Below are 15,553 nucleotides of genomic sequence, written 5' to 3' on the forward strand. Positions count from 1 at the left end.
GGACAACTTGTCCTTCAGGCAGCCCCATGCCCTTACTTCCCACCACATCACCATGTGTCTTCTTTCTCAAATCCCCCTGTGTCTGCTTTTTAGGTGGTTGGCTCTGTCAACCTTGCATTGTAGGCTTCCCCTGGATCCTCTTCTCATGTGTTGCCATGCCAGGTTGGCCACCTCAATATACATTTGAGTTTTTACTGCTTCTGCCACTGTCAAACACTCTCAGGCCTCAGCTATACTTGAACATTGCACAGACCAACAGTAAATGTGCACTACCTGTATTCTCTGCCAAGCTATCCACTGCAGCCACAAATGGCCTCAAATATCACTGTCATCATCATCATTTGAGACACCTACAAATTATTGAGGGACGATTAGCTTTTTTTTAAAAAAAGCTTTTCCCCACTTTAAAAATGGGAAACAATATTACAATGTGGGGAGTTAGGACTTTGTATGGTTTTACACAACTTAGCTAGGATTGACATAATGTCAATTATAATAATTATCATTTTGGTCATTAATGTTTTATCCTTAAAAATGTTGTTCAATTGCAAAGCCAAATATGAAAATTTGACTGATAAGATACAATCATTAGAAAGATCTCCTAAAGACACTAATGAAAATATCCACACATAAAGGAGTTTAGAACATAGCCTACCACACCAAACATTAAGAAATGCAAGAGGAGGGGCCCAAGCATATTCTATTAATTACCTAGGCTATAAGCTAAGTTTACAAATAATTCAATGACAGAAATACAAATCATGCAAGATCAATGACAAAACCTTAGTGATTTTCAAAAATTGCTGGGTAATCTTGTAACGGGCTACAACCCATAATTGGACTGACAACTCTAGAACTGAATAACTTAGTACAAAACTTACAAGTTGATAAGGACTTAAATACTCCATGAAAATTATGATTCTGCTCTAAAGGCAGAATTATATGCTATTCTTATGGTATTAGATTTTATAGTCCCACTTAATATAGCTATTGACCCTTAAACATGAAGAGTTGTTTTGCATATTGAAACAACTGAACTTATTTCAGATGATTCAGAATTAACTTTGTTATTTATTCAATTACAAGAAACAATCAGAAACATTAATCTTTCCTTATATATAACACATACCAGATCTCTTACAGGTTGATCAGGACCTCTGGCAAAAGATACGATCAAATTGATGGCAGGGAATGTGCTAGAAATCTAAGAATTTTAAAAGAAACAAAGTTAATAGCAATGTTTAAAGAAGCATTTTTTTTCTATAACTTGGCAAAGGGCCACGGAAATTATAAGGAAATACCCATCTACTTTGTGTAAACAAACTCCACAACCTGCAGTAAGTTCCCCAAAGGGTACACAAAGAAATGAACCTTAGAAAATGGATGTATTTTATTTTGCATAGTTTTGAAAATTAAAATAGTACATCATACCATAGATACATATATAGGATTTTATTGGGTATCTGCTTTATGTTTTGAAAAGAATGGTTGTAAATTACACATGTATTAAAAATTATGGCCATTATGAGAATACCTGTGAAATTAAGACTGAAAATCTTTGAAGATATGTCTCTAGTAAAATGAAACACTTGGTTGCTTATTACAACATAAAACACATTAACAGTATACCACACAATCCTACAAGGCAAAAAGTTACACAAAGTGCTAGTCCCATTTTAAAAGTTATGCTTAATAAACAAAAGGGTAATAAAAAACCCTAGATATAGATTGTACAGTGCCTTATTTACCTTAAATTTTTAAATGCTAATGAGAATGGAATGACAGCTGTGGGGAGACAATGGATAGTAGAAAAAAAAAACTGCTGACTTAAAACACTCTATATATTTAGAAGATGCATCAAACTCAGAAGGGAACCTTGGATATGTGTTTTATTGGGGAAGAAGTTTTGCTTTTGTTTCCACGGGTAGAAAAAAGCAATAGACACCATCAAAATGGCTAAATATTATGCTTGAACAAGAGTGACTTCTTGATTACAAAAGGCAATAGTTTATCAAACAGCATGGCCATTCAATCTAAAATAACTTATAAGTCTAACAAATACCTTTCATTTGGTCATATATAACCTGCTTAATAGAGAGACTCACTGAAGTTAGGTTTGGGGCAGGATTTTATTTTTGTCTTTCAAGGAGAATCTAAAGACCACTGGACAAATGAGGCATCTGAAAAAAAGGAAAAAATGTTGGGGGATGTCCTTTTGTATATATGTTTCTTTTACTGGTTGATGAATTAAACACTTATTGGCCAATAGCCAAGAAGAAAGCACATAGGGGGCTACCAGACCAGGTGAAGGCTGGGCAGAAGAAGGCAGAGAGGGACCATGAAGAGACTCCATGCTGCCAAAGGAGTAACATGTCAGGTTACAGGTAATCCACAGTCTTGTGGCAATACATAGATTAATAGAAATGGATTAATAATAAGGACAGAACTAGCCAATAAGAAACCTAAGCCATTGGCCAACAGTTCAATAATTAATATGTGTCTGTGTGCTTATTTGGGGCTGGAGAGTGGTGGGACCTAATGGGACTGAAACTTCCATCTCCAGATAGAGAAAATCATCTTCAAGAGAAAATGTTCAAATAAAAAGAATAAATTGGCCTAATGGTATAGTGCACTTCTAACATAATAAACTTTCATAAATGTTCCCAAATTCTTGTTTCTGGTGTTCTCTATAGATATGTAAGGCAAATGGTCTTTTAGTAGTCACAGTTCAGTTAAAAATTAAAGATGGATTTGGAATTGAAGCCTATCCTCAAAGTATAGAAAAACAAGGTCAAAGCTAAAACATACCCTGACTCTCAGAGGAACAAGGGTAAAAAATTAATATTCCCTTCAACAGTCATACATGTGTGTAAGAAGAGAGTATGTGAGACAGGAACACGTATAAATGAGGAAGAGATTCATCAATTTCAAAGGCTTATCCAGAATACTAACCAAACAGAATATCTGCACTTTGTAGAATGACAAAAGTAACAGGAAAAGGAAAGTAAGTGTACAGGTCCAAGAGAAGTAATTTATTAAGGTTTGAAAAACATGCTCTTAATGTCAATGAATTAGAATATAAGTTTAAATTAGCAGTAAAATCATAGAGGACATTTTTAGCCCCTCATTATTAAAATAAATGACAAAAGGGTCATTGAGATACAGAGATACAAGCTACAACTATAATCATGAACTAAAATTATTAGATCATCCACAAAAGAAAAAGAATAAAAATTAATATGCAGACAAAAAACCCAAAATCATATAAATGCTCAAACTATGACAGTTGAGGTAAGATCAGATGAACAGTATGATAACAACAGTGAGTAGAGAATAGTTTCAAGTATGGTGGGCACTTACAAGTTCTGCCCAAAATTTAAATGTGCACAGTAAATACAGGACCTAATTGAGCATGTGGCCATTGTGGGCAGAACGTGTCAGCTGTGACAGGTTGACCATGCATACTGGAGCAACCAGTCCAAAATGCCAGACCACTGCTGTCACTGCCTAGTTGTCACCCTTAATTTGGTACATTTGAGTTTACATGAGGTCTCCATTCTTACCTTTCTTAATGCTGCCCAAGAGAAATGAGCAGTTCTGAAAGAATGATGCATTTTTAAATTTCTAAAATAACCAGAGACTCCCTTGTCTTCCTGAAAAGCATACCCTCATATTTCAACATGTTCAGTAAGGATATTCCAGCCAACTTGTGGGATTTTCCAAGAGGTTTTTTGTTTCTTAGCTTAGCTTAGGAGCTATGTGCAAGCTTACTAACTGACAACACTAGACATGAATTCATCATCTATTAGTAGAACAAGGACCCAATTACAATGACAGATATGGCACTACAAAAGCTTGTAAGATGCGTGAGTTAGACTTAAAATGTCCCCTGGGGATGAATTAGGCAGAGCTTCTCTATAAAACGGTTCTTTCTACTAGGAGGGAACAAGCTGCTTTCCTCAAAAGGAACTGGCATTGGTCAGGTGGCTTGCAGAGATTTCATTATGTCTTTAATTTCCTTCAGAGCCATGAAATATCTTTAAAACATTGGAATGTAAGTATTGCTTAATGCTGATATTCTTTCACTTTCTTTTTTAAAACATAAAACCAGTTATTATAATGCCAGACTGGATCAATTTAAATCATTCAAAACTAGTTTCTAACAGTACAAACAACATACACATGAATGTGGTACCATAACATGTACACACTACATACTACACATACATACACAAATATCATACACATTATACAACACAATACACCCTCCTACCATAAGGCTTCATATATGGCACACTCCTACCATAAGGCTTCATATATGGCAGCAGGATCCTCTAGCACAGCTTCTAATACAAGTCCTAGTTAACATATACGCATAAGAGGGATGGATCGAAGCAGGAAACTATGCCAAAGGTTGCACTAGAGATAAACCAGGCATCCATGATTAGAGTGATTAGAGGCATCTTTCAAGTAATGTCAGTCCTTTAAGCCCAGAGAAATTCTACAGCTAAGGGCAGGTAGACAGCCGGAAGCCCTTCCTTGTGGCGAGCTAAGCTATGGTAGGCTGCAACATCTGACCAGGAGGGCCTCCCAACACACCCATGAATATAAACATGGTCAAACATACTATGTTCATATACAGGCACAATATGCACACATACAGATACATACTACACATATCACTGTCTGCCACATACTGTGCCACACATGAGCACACAGTCCCTGTCCAGAAAATACATTAAAAAATCCATCCACATTTTAATTCTGTGCAAATAATCTAGGTAAAAATGAGATTATGCTAGGAATTAATCAGTAATCTCCATGTCAGTAAGCCGTGCACAAACCCTTTTTCTTTACTGTTCCCCCAAAATTGTGTGCAGATAATTCAGAAAACAAAATAGAATGTGTTATATCATTAAATTAAAAAAATATATACTTATAAAAGACAGATTTTCTTCTACATATGCTTCCTTCCACTTGGCAATAATTTTTTAAATATTTTTATTTAAATTTGAAACAAGCTTGTTTTACATGTCAGTCGCAGTTCCCTGACCATCTCATCCTCCCCTGTCCTGCTCCCAACCCCCATCCCATCCCCATTCTGCTCCCCAGGGAAGGTGAGGTTTTCCATGGGAAATCTTCAAAATCTGTCATATCATTTGGAGCATGGCTGAGGCCCTTCCCCATGTGTCTAGGCTGAGAAAGTAACCCTCTATGTGGAATGGCCTCCCAAAGTCCTTTCATATAATAGAAATAAATACTGATCCACTATCAGAGGCCCCATGGACTGTCCAGTCTTCTTAACTAACACCCACATTCACAGGGTAAGGGTCAGTATTATGCTGGTTTCCCAGCTATCAGTTTGAAGTTTATGAGCTCCCCCTTGTTCAGGTCAGCTGTTTCTGTGGGTTTCTCCAGTCTCAACTTGACACCTTTGCTCATCACTGTCTGCAACTGGATTCTAGGTATTTGGCACAATATTTAGCAGTGGGTGTCTAATTCTGCTTCCATCAGCTACTAGATGAAGTCTCTATAATGGCACACATGGTAGTTATCAATCTCATTATCGGGGAAGGGCATTTGAGGTAGCTTCTCTACTATTGCTTAGATTGTTAATTGGGGTCAAACTTGTAGATCTCTCGCATTCCTCTAGTGCCAGATTTCTCTTTATACCTATAATGGCTCCTTCTATTATGGTATCTATTTTCTTGTTCTCCTTTATTCTTTCCTTGTCTCAATCTTCATGTTCCCTCATGCCCTACTCTCCCCTCCTCTTCTCCCCTTCCCTTTCTCCTAACTCCCTGTCTCCTACTCCCATGTTCCCAATTTTTTCAAGAGATCTTGTCCCTTTCCCCTTCTCTGGGGGAACATGTATGTCTCTCTTAGGTTCCTCCTTGTTTCCTGGCTGTATCTATTAAATCAACATGAGTGAGTACATATCATGTTTGTCTTTTTGTGACTGAGTTATCTCACTTTGGATGGTTTCTTCTAGTTCCATCCATTTGCCAGTGAATTCCAAGATTCTGTTGTTTTTTTCCACTGAGAGTACTCCATTATGTAAATGTAACATATTTTCTCCATCCATTGTTTAGTTGATGGGCATTTAGGTTCCTTCCAGTTTCTGTCTATAATAAATGATGCTGCTAGGAACATAGTTGAATAGATATCCTTGTTGCATGAATGTGCATCTTTTGGGTATATGCCTAAGAGTGGAATTGCTGGATCTTATGGTAGACTCCCATTTTTCTGAGGAACTGCCATACTGATTTCCAAAATGGCTGTACAAGGTTGCTCTCCCACTCCAGCAGTGGAGGTGTGTACCCATTTCTCTACATCCTCTTTAGTATAAACTGTCTTTGGAGTTTTTTATTTTAGCCATTCTGAGAGGAGTAAGATGGTATATCAGAGTTGTTTTGATTTGATTTTCCTTGATGCCTAAGGATGTTGAACACTTTCTTAAGGGTCTTTCAGCCATTTTAAGTTCCTCTATTGATATTTCTCTATTTAGCTCTATACCCCACTCTTACATTGGATTATTTGGTGTTTTGGTAATGAGCTTCTTCAATTCTTTGTGTATTTTGAAGATCAGCCCTCTTTTCCCATTCTGTGAGCTGCCATTTTGTCTTGACTGTGTCCTTTGTCTTACAGAAGCTTTTTGATTTCAAGGTGTCTCATTTATTAATTGTTGATCCCAGTGTCTGTGCTACTGGTATTTGTTTCAGGAAGCATTCTCTTGTGCCAATTCATTCAAGGGTACCACCCACTTTCCTTTCTAAGAGGTTCAGTGTGGCTGGTTTTATGTTGAGATCATTGACCCATTTGGACTTGTGTTGTGCATGGTGATAGATATAGATCTATCTGCAGTCTTCTACAATTAATTGACTGTGTTTTTTCCTCTTCCATCCATTTTTAATTAAAAATGTTGCATTTATTTTACAACCTAACTATAACTTTCCCTCCCCTTGTTTGATATCCTCTCCCTATCACTGCTGCTTCACTTCTGTTCTGAAAAGGTCAGGCCTCCCATGGATGCCAACAAAACATGACATAGAAAATTGAGGTAGAACTAAGCTTATCTCCTTATATTAAGATTGGGAAAGGCAATTCATCACTAGGAAAAGATTGCTCAAAACAATCCAAAGGATTAGGTACAGGTCCTGTTCCCACTTCCAGGAATCATACAAGTAGACCAAACCATAAAACCCTCATACATGCTCAGAGTCCCATTACATACTGATTCCTTAGGCATCAGTCCATGGTCTGTGAGCTTCCATAGGCAGCCCAGTTGTTTTAGTAGGCTTTGTGATCACCCTAACAATCTCCCACCTCTTATAGGCCTTTCTCCCTCTCTTCAACAGAATTCCCTGGGCTCACGTGGTTTGGGGATGTGTTTCTCTGCATCTCTTTCCATTACTTACTGAATAAAGCCTCTCCAATGACAATTGGGATAATTACCAATCTGATTAAAGGAGGGGGACAGTTCAGGCTACACATTTGTTATTGCTGGTAATCTCAGCTAGGGACATCCTTGTATATTCATGGGAATTTCCCTTGAATTGGTTTTCTATTCTACCCCAAAATTCCCCCCATCAAGGTATCTCTTTCACTACTCTCCCCCTCCACACATTTATCAACCCAGTTCTAATGTGTCAATCCCTGCCTTGCCTAGTCTACACAGGAGATCTCTTCTACTTCTCTTTCCTGGGGAAGTTCATACATCTCCCTCTGGACCATCTTTGCTTCTTGCTACTTAATCTCTCACCACTGTGAACTATAACATGGTTATCATATATATATATATATATATATATATATATATATATATATATATAATATCCATTTAAAAGTGAGTACATACTGTGCTTATCTTTCTGGATCTGGGTTACTTCACTCACGTTCTGTCCATTTGGCTTCAAATTTCCTGATATCATTATTTTTAACAGCTAAATAATACCCAATTTTGTAAATATACAAAGTGTCTCCTTCAGCTGAGGAGCATCTTGGTTTTCTTCAGGTTCTGGGTATTAAAAAAATGTTGCGATGAAAATAATTGAACAAGTGTTCTTGTGCTATGATAGACCTTCCTTTAGGTATTTGCCCAAGAGTGGTTGGTTACATTGATTCCCAGTTCTGAGAAAGTACCATATTGATATTCAAAGTTAGTGTACAAGTTTGCACTCCCACCAGCAGTTGAGAGGTGTTCTTGCATAAGCTGTCATTAGTCTTTTTTAACTTAATCATTCTGACAGGTACATAGTGGTATCTCAAAATTATTTTGGTTTGCATATCCTTGATGGCTAAAATTGTTGAAAGATTCTTTAAATGTATCTAATGTGTTTGAGATTCTTCTGTTGAGAATTCTCTATTTAGATATATATGACATTTTAAATTGGATTATTTGGTTTTTTGCTATCCAGTTTCTTGAATTTGTAACATATTTTGAATATCAACACTCTGTCAGATGTGGGTTTATAAAGATGTTTTCTCATTCTGTAGGCTGCTATTTTGTTTTATTGACAGTGTCCTTTGCCTTACAGAAGAAGCATTTTAGTTTCAACTTATTGTTGTTATTAATTTAGTCCAATTTATTAATTGTTGTTCTCAGTGTTTGTGTCTGTAATGTTTTGGGGCTCTGTTTGCTAGAGAAAAGCAGAGGCATGATTGCTTAAGAGAGGCTTCCTGACACAGAGTTAGTAGCCAAAATAGCATGGCCCTTTTAAGAGGCCCTGCTTCCAGACACCTATGTGGCATTTATGAGAAGTCAGGAGCATGCTTCTTGGTGGAGGCATGAACTAGAAACTCTGCAGTATTCTGGCAATAAACATGGCTCCGACCAGAACCTCTGCCATGAAGCTAGACTCTTAGGAAACCAAGAAATGGGACAGAACCAGCTGCCAAAGCCACAGCTTTACTTCTAGCAATGCATTTTAACAGATTAAAGATTCCTGTGGACAAAAACACAAAAAAGATAGAGGTATACATTAAAGACAGATTTGAGGGAAAAAAAATGCTTTAAATGTTTTACAGTGTGTTTTAAAATATGCATAAGTTTTGAAGAGAAAACAAAAAGGTTAGAGAGAGTCCTTTGAAAAGAAATAGAATAGCTGAGCATGGTAGCACATGCCTTTAATCTCAGCACTTGGAAGGCAGAGGCAGGTGGATCTCTGTGATTTCAAGGCTAGCCTGTTCTATAGCATGATTTCCAGGACAGCCAAAGATACACAGAGAAATCCTCTCTCAGAAAGCCAAATCAATCAATTAATTAATTAATGAAAAGAAATATAGTAACAAAAAAGAAGGCCATGAAAAGATGAAATATATGCAATCTGGATACCGTATATTATTGTGTTGTCTTTTGATGGGAGATGTCATTCTGTAAATATGCTTCTTTTATTGGTTAATGAATAAAGCACTGTTGTCAAATAGGAAGGCAAGATAGGAGGGACTAGGAGACAAGGAGGATTCTGGGAGATGTAGTAGAAGAGATTCAAGAGCTAGAGACTGGAGAGAAGCACTCCAGACTCTCTGGTAAGAAAAGACTATATGAAAATACTTAGATTGATAGAATTGGGTTAAGACTTAAGTCAGAGCTAGCCAATAAGAAACAATAGTAATAGGCCCACAGGCATACAGGGGCTCTGTGTGTTATTTGGGGCTGACACAGCTGTGGGACCAGGTTGGTGGAGAAATTGCTCATAACAGTCTTTAAGTTGACTTCTGAGTTAGGAGCAACAGCTGTTAAAAAACATTTGATTATATGTTTATATTATAAGGGAACATTTATATTTTGAAAATACCTCAACTTTTAGAGTAGATAATTGAGTATTTACTCTGAATTTGTCAAGTGCTAATGGACTAGACATTGTTGATATACTTATTATAATCATATGTTGTATATATTTATTATACTTATTGTATATAGTTTTTCTTATATCAGTTACTTCCTTTTGTAAAATGGAGATATGTGGTGACACCCTGCTTGTACAAATAAAGCTTATCTGAGGTCAGAGAATAGAGCTTGTCACTAGCTAATCATAAAGGTCTATAGATCTGTACAAACAAAAAGGAAGTGAGATGGCTAGGCAGGAACAGGAAATGAGGTGGCTAGGCAGAGAGAGGATATAAGCAAGAAAACAAGGAACTCACTCTCTTGTCTGCTGAAGTACTAAGGAGGTAAAGTGTGGCTGTGGCTTTCTCCTTCTTCTCTCTGATCTCTCAGCATTTTCCTCTATATCTGACTCCACATTTTTATTATTTAGACCAATTAAGAACTCTCTTTTACACTTTGCCCATGCATTCAAGGCTATTTTCCAATTTCTCTTCTAATAGGTTTTGTGTAACTGGATTTATGTTGAGGAATTTGATCCACTTGGATTTGAGTTTTATGAAGTATGATAGATATGGATCTCTTCACATTCTTCTACATGCTTACATTCAATTATGCCAGCATCATTGGCTGAAAATGTTCTTTTTCTCCATTGTATAATAATCAGGTGTGCAAAGGTGTACGGATTTCATTGGGATCTTTGATTCAATTCCATCAATCCACCTGTCTGTTTTTATGCCAATTCCATGTTGATTTTATTACTATAGCTCTATATGAGGACTTAAAATCAGGGATGGTGATACCTCCAAAAATTATTTTATTGTGAAGTATTGTTTTAGTTATCCTGCACTTTTTTGTTTCTCTATATGAAATTGGGCATTGTTCTTTCAAGGTAGGTAAAGCATGTTGGAATTTTGATGAGGATTGCATTGTATATATAGATTGCTTTTGATAAGATGAGTGTTTTTATACTGTTAATCCTACCAGTCCATGATAATGGAAGATCTTCCCATCTTCTACTATTTCTCCATCTAATGAAATGATCATATTTTTTTTTCAATTTTGTTTACACAGATGATGATATTGGAAGATTTTTGAATTGTTGAATCATTCATTCATCTCTGGAATGAAACCTATTTTATCATGGCGGATGATCTTTGCGATGTGTTCTTGGATTAGGTTTGTGAGTATTTCATTGAGTATTTCTGCATCAGTGTTTATAAGGGAAATTGTTCTCTTTCTCTTTCTTTGTTGAGACTTTGTTTTGGTTATTAGGGTGACCGTGGCCTCATAAAAGGAATTCGACAATGTCTCTTCTGTTTCTAGAATGTGGAATAATTTGAGGAGTATTGATGTTATCTCTTCTTTGAAAGTCTGGTAGAAATCAGTGTTGAAAACATTGGGCTGTGGGATTTTTTGGTTGGTAGATAATTTTTTTCCAACCCTTTACTCTGTGGTAATGTCTGCCTTAGATGTTGAAGTGTGTTTATTCTGTGCAATAGAAGGACAGATTCTGATTTTCTATAAATTATGTTGGCTATGTCTTTTTATTGGTGAATTGAGTCCATTTATATTAAGAGATATTAATGATCTGTCTGTGTAACAAAGTAGTCATTGGCTTCACATGACCATTGACTACTTGATATGTAGTTAGCCTAAACTGAATTGAGCTGTAATTGTAATGTACATATCAAAAAGTACATTGCTATGAGTTAAATAAAATAAAATGTATTATTATTTACTTTAATACTTAATTTTATGTATTTCAATTTTGTTGTTTCATTCTTTTAAAGTTTCATATATGCATACAATTTTTTGATTATATCATCCCCACTCCTCCTTCTAAAGGCACATAGACCCACTCCTCACTCTTCACATCCATCCCAAATTAATTTACTTTTTTTAAATAACTCTATGAGCTCAATTTGTGCATCTTGTATATAAATAAGTGTGGGGGCCATCCAATGGAGCTTAGTTGATCTATCAAGAAAAACATCCTTAAAGGAAAATGATTCTCCCCAGAAGTCCTTAATTGTCAAATATTCCTCAGTTAGAAGTGTATGATAAAGAACACATTGTCCTTCTTTCTAGAATGTTGACTGGCTTATTTTTGTGTGAATCTCGTGGAAGCAAGCACAGCTGCTAAGATTTTATGAGTCCAGAAGACCTCTTATAAGAGGAGCATACTGTCTTACCACTGACTCTAACCACTGGTTCTTATTCTTACAACTAACTCTTTCTACAAAGTTCCCTGAGCCCCTGGTGTAGGAATATAATATAGATATCCTTCCTATGGTTGAGTGCCATTTAGATATTAATCAATGCACTTTAAACAGTTGAGTTTCTGCATTCAACAGAGGTCTAGTACATAGAATAATTCTCTGAATGAAGACAAAGAGCTGCATTAACCAATGGGTTAGAATTAATCTATGCATATCCAAATTTATGGAACAAATTGACATATTTAACAAAATAGTAGCAGTAGATTTACCTCTGAAACTAATGAGTTCACTTGGTTATAGGTTCTTGACCAGATTTATAGTACCAGCCATGTGTTTCTTACTATAAAGCAGGTCTTTAAAACAGAAACTTTTGTTACTGTGGTTGTTTGAGTAGGAATACCCCACATAGGCTAATATATTTGAATGTTTTGTCACTAAAAAATGGCATTATTTTACAGGGATTAAGAGGTATTGCTGCTGTAAAACCAAACCTCAATCTTACTATTTTACATATAAAAACTCAGGAGTCAGATTCTGGAATGAAAACCAGCTAGCTCAAAGAGGCAAAGGAACAACCAGTTGATCTTCCTCCTTATCCAACATCTCAGAAAGCTTCTCTTTCACAATCCCATATCAAAAGAACCTTCAAACTCATAGTTCGTACTTCCTACTTCCCATGCCTTTCTCTATTTGTTTTCCAATTTCCTCTGAACTCTTTATGGCTACTTCCTGTTGCCCTGTTGCTGGCTCTGCCTCTCCATGCAAAGTTGGTTTTATTTACTTAATACAATCTCAAGGTTCACACTGTGATCAAATATCCTAAAACAAGAGATGGCCTTATTGGAAAAAGTATGTCACTGAGAATGAGTTTTGGAGTTTCAATGCTCAAGCACAGCCCATTGTCCCTCTGTCTACCTATACCCTATGGATTAGAATTCTCACCTATAGGTCAGCGTCATGTCTGCCTCTATTCTGCCATGCTTCTTGCCATAGTGAAAATTAACTAAACCTTTGTAGTAAGCCAATCCCAATTAAATGTTCTCCTTTATAAGAGTTACTATGTTCATGGCACAGCAAAAGAACATTAACAAAAACAGATACCCATATAACATTTGTGCCACTATTATACATATGGTTACATCTTCCTATACAATTACTTAGTGTAGCTCAAAGTGTTTGCATGTGTGTAAGAATGACAGCAAGGCCCCATCACTGAGGAAACTACCTACTCAATTAATTGAACATACAGAAGTCTAGCTGATGCTTACGTGGAGCTTTCAACTCTACATTCTAATATCTTTGGTGTAGGATGGTACTCTGCACACTGACAAAAGAGAAATATAAACATCAAACCACCCATAACCCTTTGACCTACAATGGTATAATTCCTGGAAGATATCCTAGCACAAAGCTTGTGTGAGCAACCAACTAATATTTGATTTTACTTGAGCCCACACCAGAAGATGGAATATATACTCAATTTTGCTTCAGTGACCAAGAACCTGAGACTAAATTGCCCAGAGACCTAAGCTAAAAAACAAATGCTTTTCTTCTAAAAAAGAGAGAGAAAGCAATAAAATTTCTCCTTGGTCATTCTGCTATACTCAGAGATCAGTGTCTTGCTCAGCTGTTATTAGAGAAACTCCCACATGGAGCAGATGGTAACAAATCAGAGACCCATAGCCAGACATTATACAGTGACTGAAAGACCCTGAAATAGTTTGTTCTAAATGTTATATTTATCAATCCCTCCCCTCAGAATTTAGGGAAACCTGTACAAGCAGAAGTAGACAGAGTATAAGAGCCAGAGCAGATAGAGGACACCAAGGAAATATGGCCCTGTAAACAACAGGATCAATAAACAGGTTACAAAACAGAGACTGAGGCAGCAGGCACAATACCCAGAAGTAGATGGTCAACAGAAATCAAACTCACTGTTATCTTTTGAGGTTCCTTGTTTTACAATGTCATTTCAAGACTTTTCATTTTTTATTTATTTTTATTTTACCACATTATTTTCATTATATATGTATTTATATATTATTTAATCTCTTCTTACTCAACGTGTCATTTGCATATATACTATGGTTTCTAGGTTAGTGTTTTTATGAGATTCCTGAGTGTGCAAAAGAGTGAGTGTCTGTTTTTTTTTTTGTGCCTTCTCTTGGGCTCTTTTCCTTCTGTTTTTAGTTTTTTTTTTCAATTCTAATATATGAGTCTTTGTTATATCTTATTATATCACATCATGTCATTATGTAACACCATATTATATTCCTCTAGGAACCTGTTTGTTTTCTTATGGGAGCAGAAAGTGGATGGATATAGGTCAGAGAAATTTGGAGGGATAGAAATAGAGGAAGCCATAATAAAGATATATTACGTAAGAAAAAAATCTATTCAATAAAATAGAAATAAGTTTTTAATAAAAACAGAGAAAGAGAATGACTCAGTGAGACCAGATCAACTCATCACCAACTAGAGCTGTAAGACTGAGAATATTATATTAGCATTTCTTAATTATGAATAAAAATTTGTCCATTACAGCCCATTCATCTACATACACAATGTATCTAAATTTATTTCTTCGTATTCCCATTGATCAAATTCCTCTTCCTAACTAGTCTTTCTACTTTTTTGTCCTTTGTTTTTCTTCACATGACCATGGTTTATTTGCAGAAACATGGACATCTTACCAATATTTATACCACTGGGAAAAACATTGCTCTCTTGGCAACAATTAACTGTAGATGGTCCCCCAGGGAAATTGTGGAGCAACATGGCCCTGCAACTGTTAATTGCTTACAAATCCAAAGGTAGTGGTAGAGCCTTGTGATTGCTTCTTTACTCAAGATGTTGACAGACCCTAGATTAGGCAGGTTTTGTGGAGACAGTCAAAGCTACTATTATGTCATTAATATGGTTGTTAAGTATTCCTAAAGAGAAATCGTCTACATTTCTCCACACCTTCCTATAGCTTTTATCTACCTTTGAATTTTTACTGCCTCCTCATCCCTTCATTTCTCTGAATTTTGGAAGGAGTTGTATATATGACTGAACATTCATCAGTTACTTATTTTCAGCACTCAGCACATTGTCAAATCATGAGTCTCTTCAGCCAATACAATCACTGCAACTCTGACAAAAGTGTGGACCAACACTAATTTATGGACATAAATATTTAGAAAGTCATTTAATAGATATACTGTGTTTATTTAGCAAAACATTCATAATTTTTCTCATGGGACTTGGACTTTCCCAGCTATGGGAAAGACCTGTTAGCTTTAGAAAATGCCATTTGTATGTCCTCACATGATGGAATAGACAGAATGGCAAAGGGAAAAGGGGGGCTTGAGAGTATCTTCTTCAACTTCCTTCATAAGAGCAGTGATTCAATAGCTGAGTCACTCCTTAAATTATCACCACCCCAGAGTTTTTGGTCCAACATTGTGAATGTCAGATGGTCACATACATTCAAACTATTATAGGCATGTACAAAGTTATTAAT

This window comes from Phodopus roborovskii, unplaced genomic scaffold, assembly GCF_943737965.1.
Source record: "Phodopus roborovskii unplaced genomic scaffold, PHOROB, whole genome shotgun sequence".
In the NCBI taxonomy this organism is placed as follows: domain Eukaryota; kingdom Metazoa; phylum Chordata; class Mammalia; order Rodentia; family Cricetidae; genus Phodopus; species Phodopus roborovskii.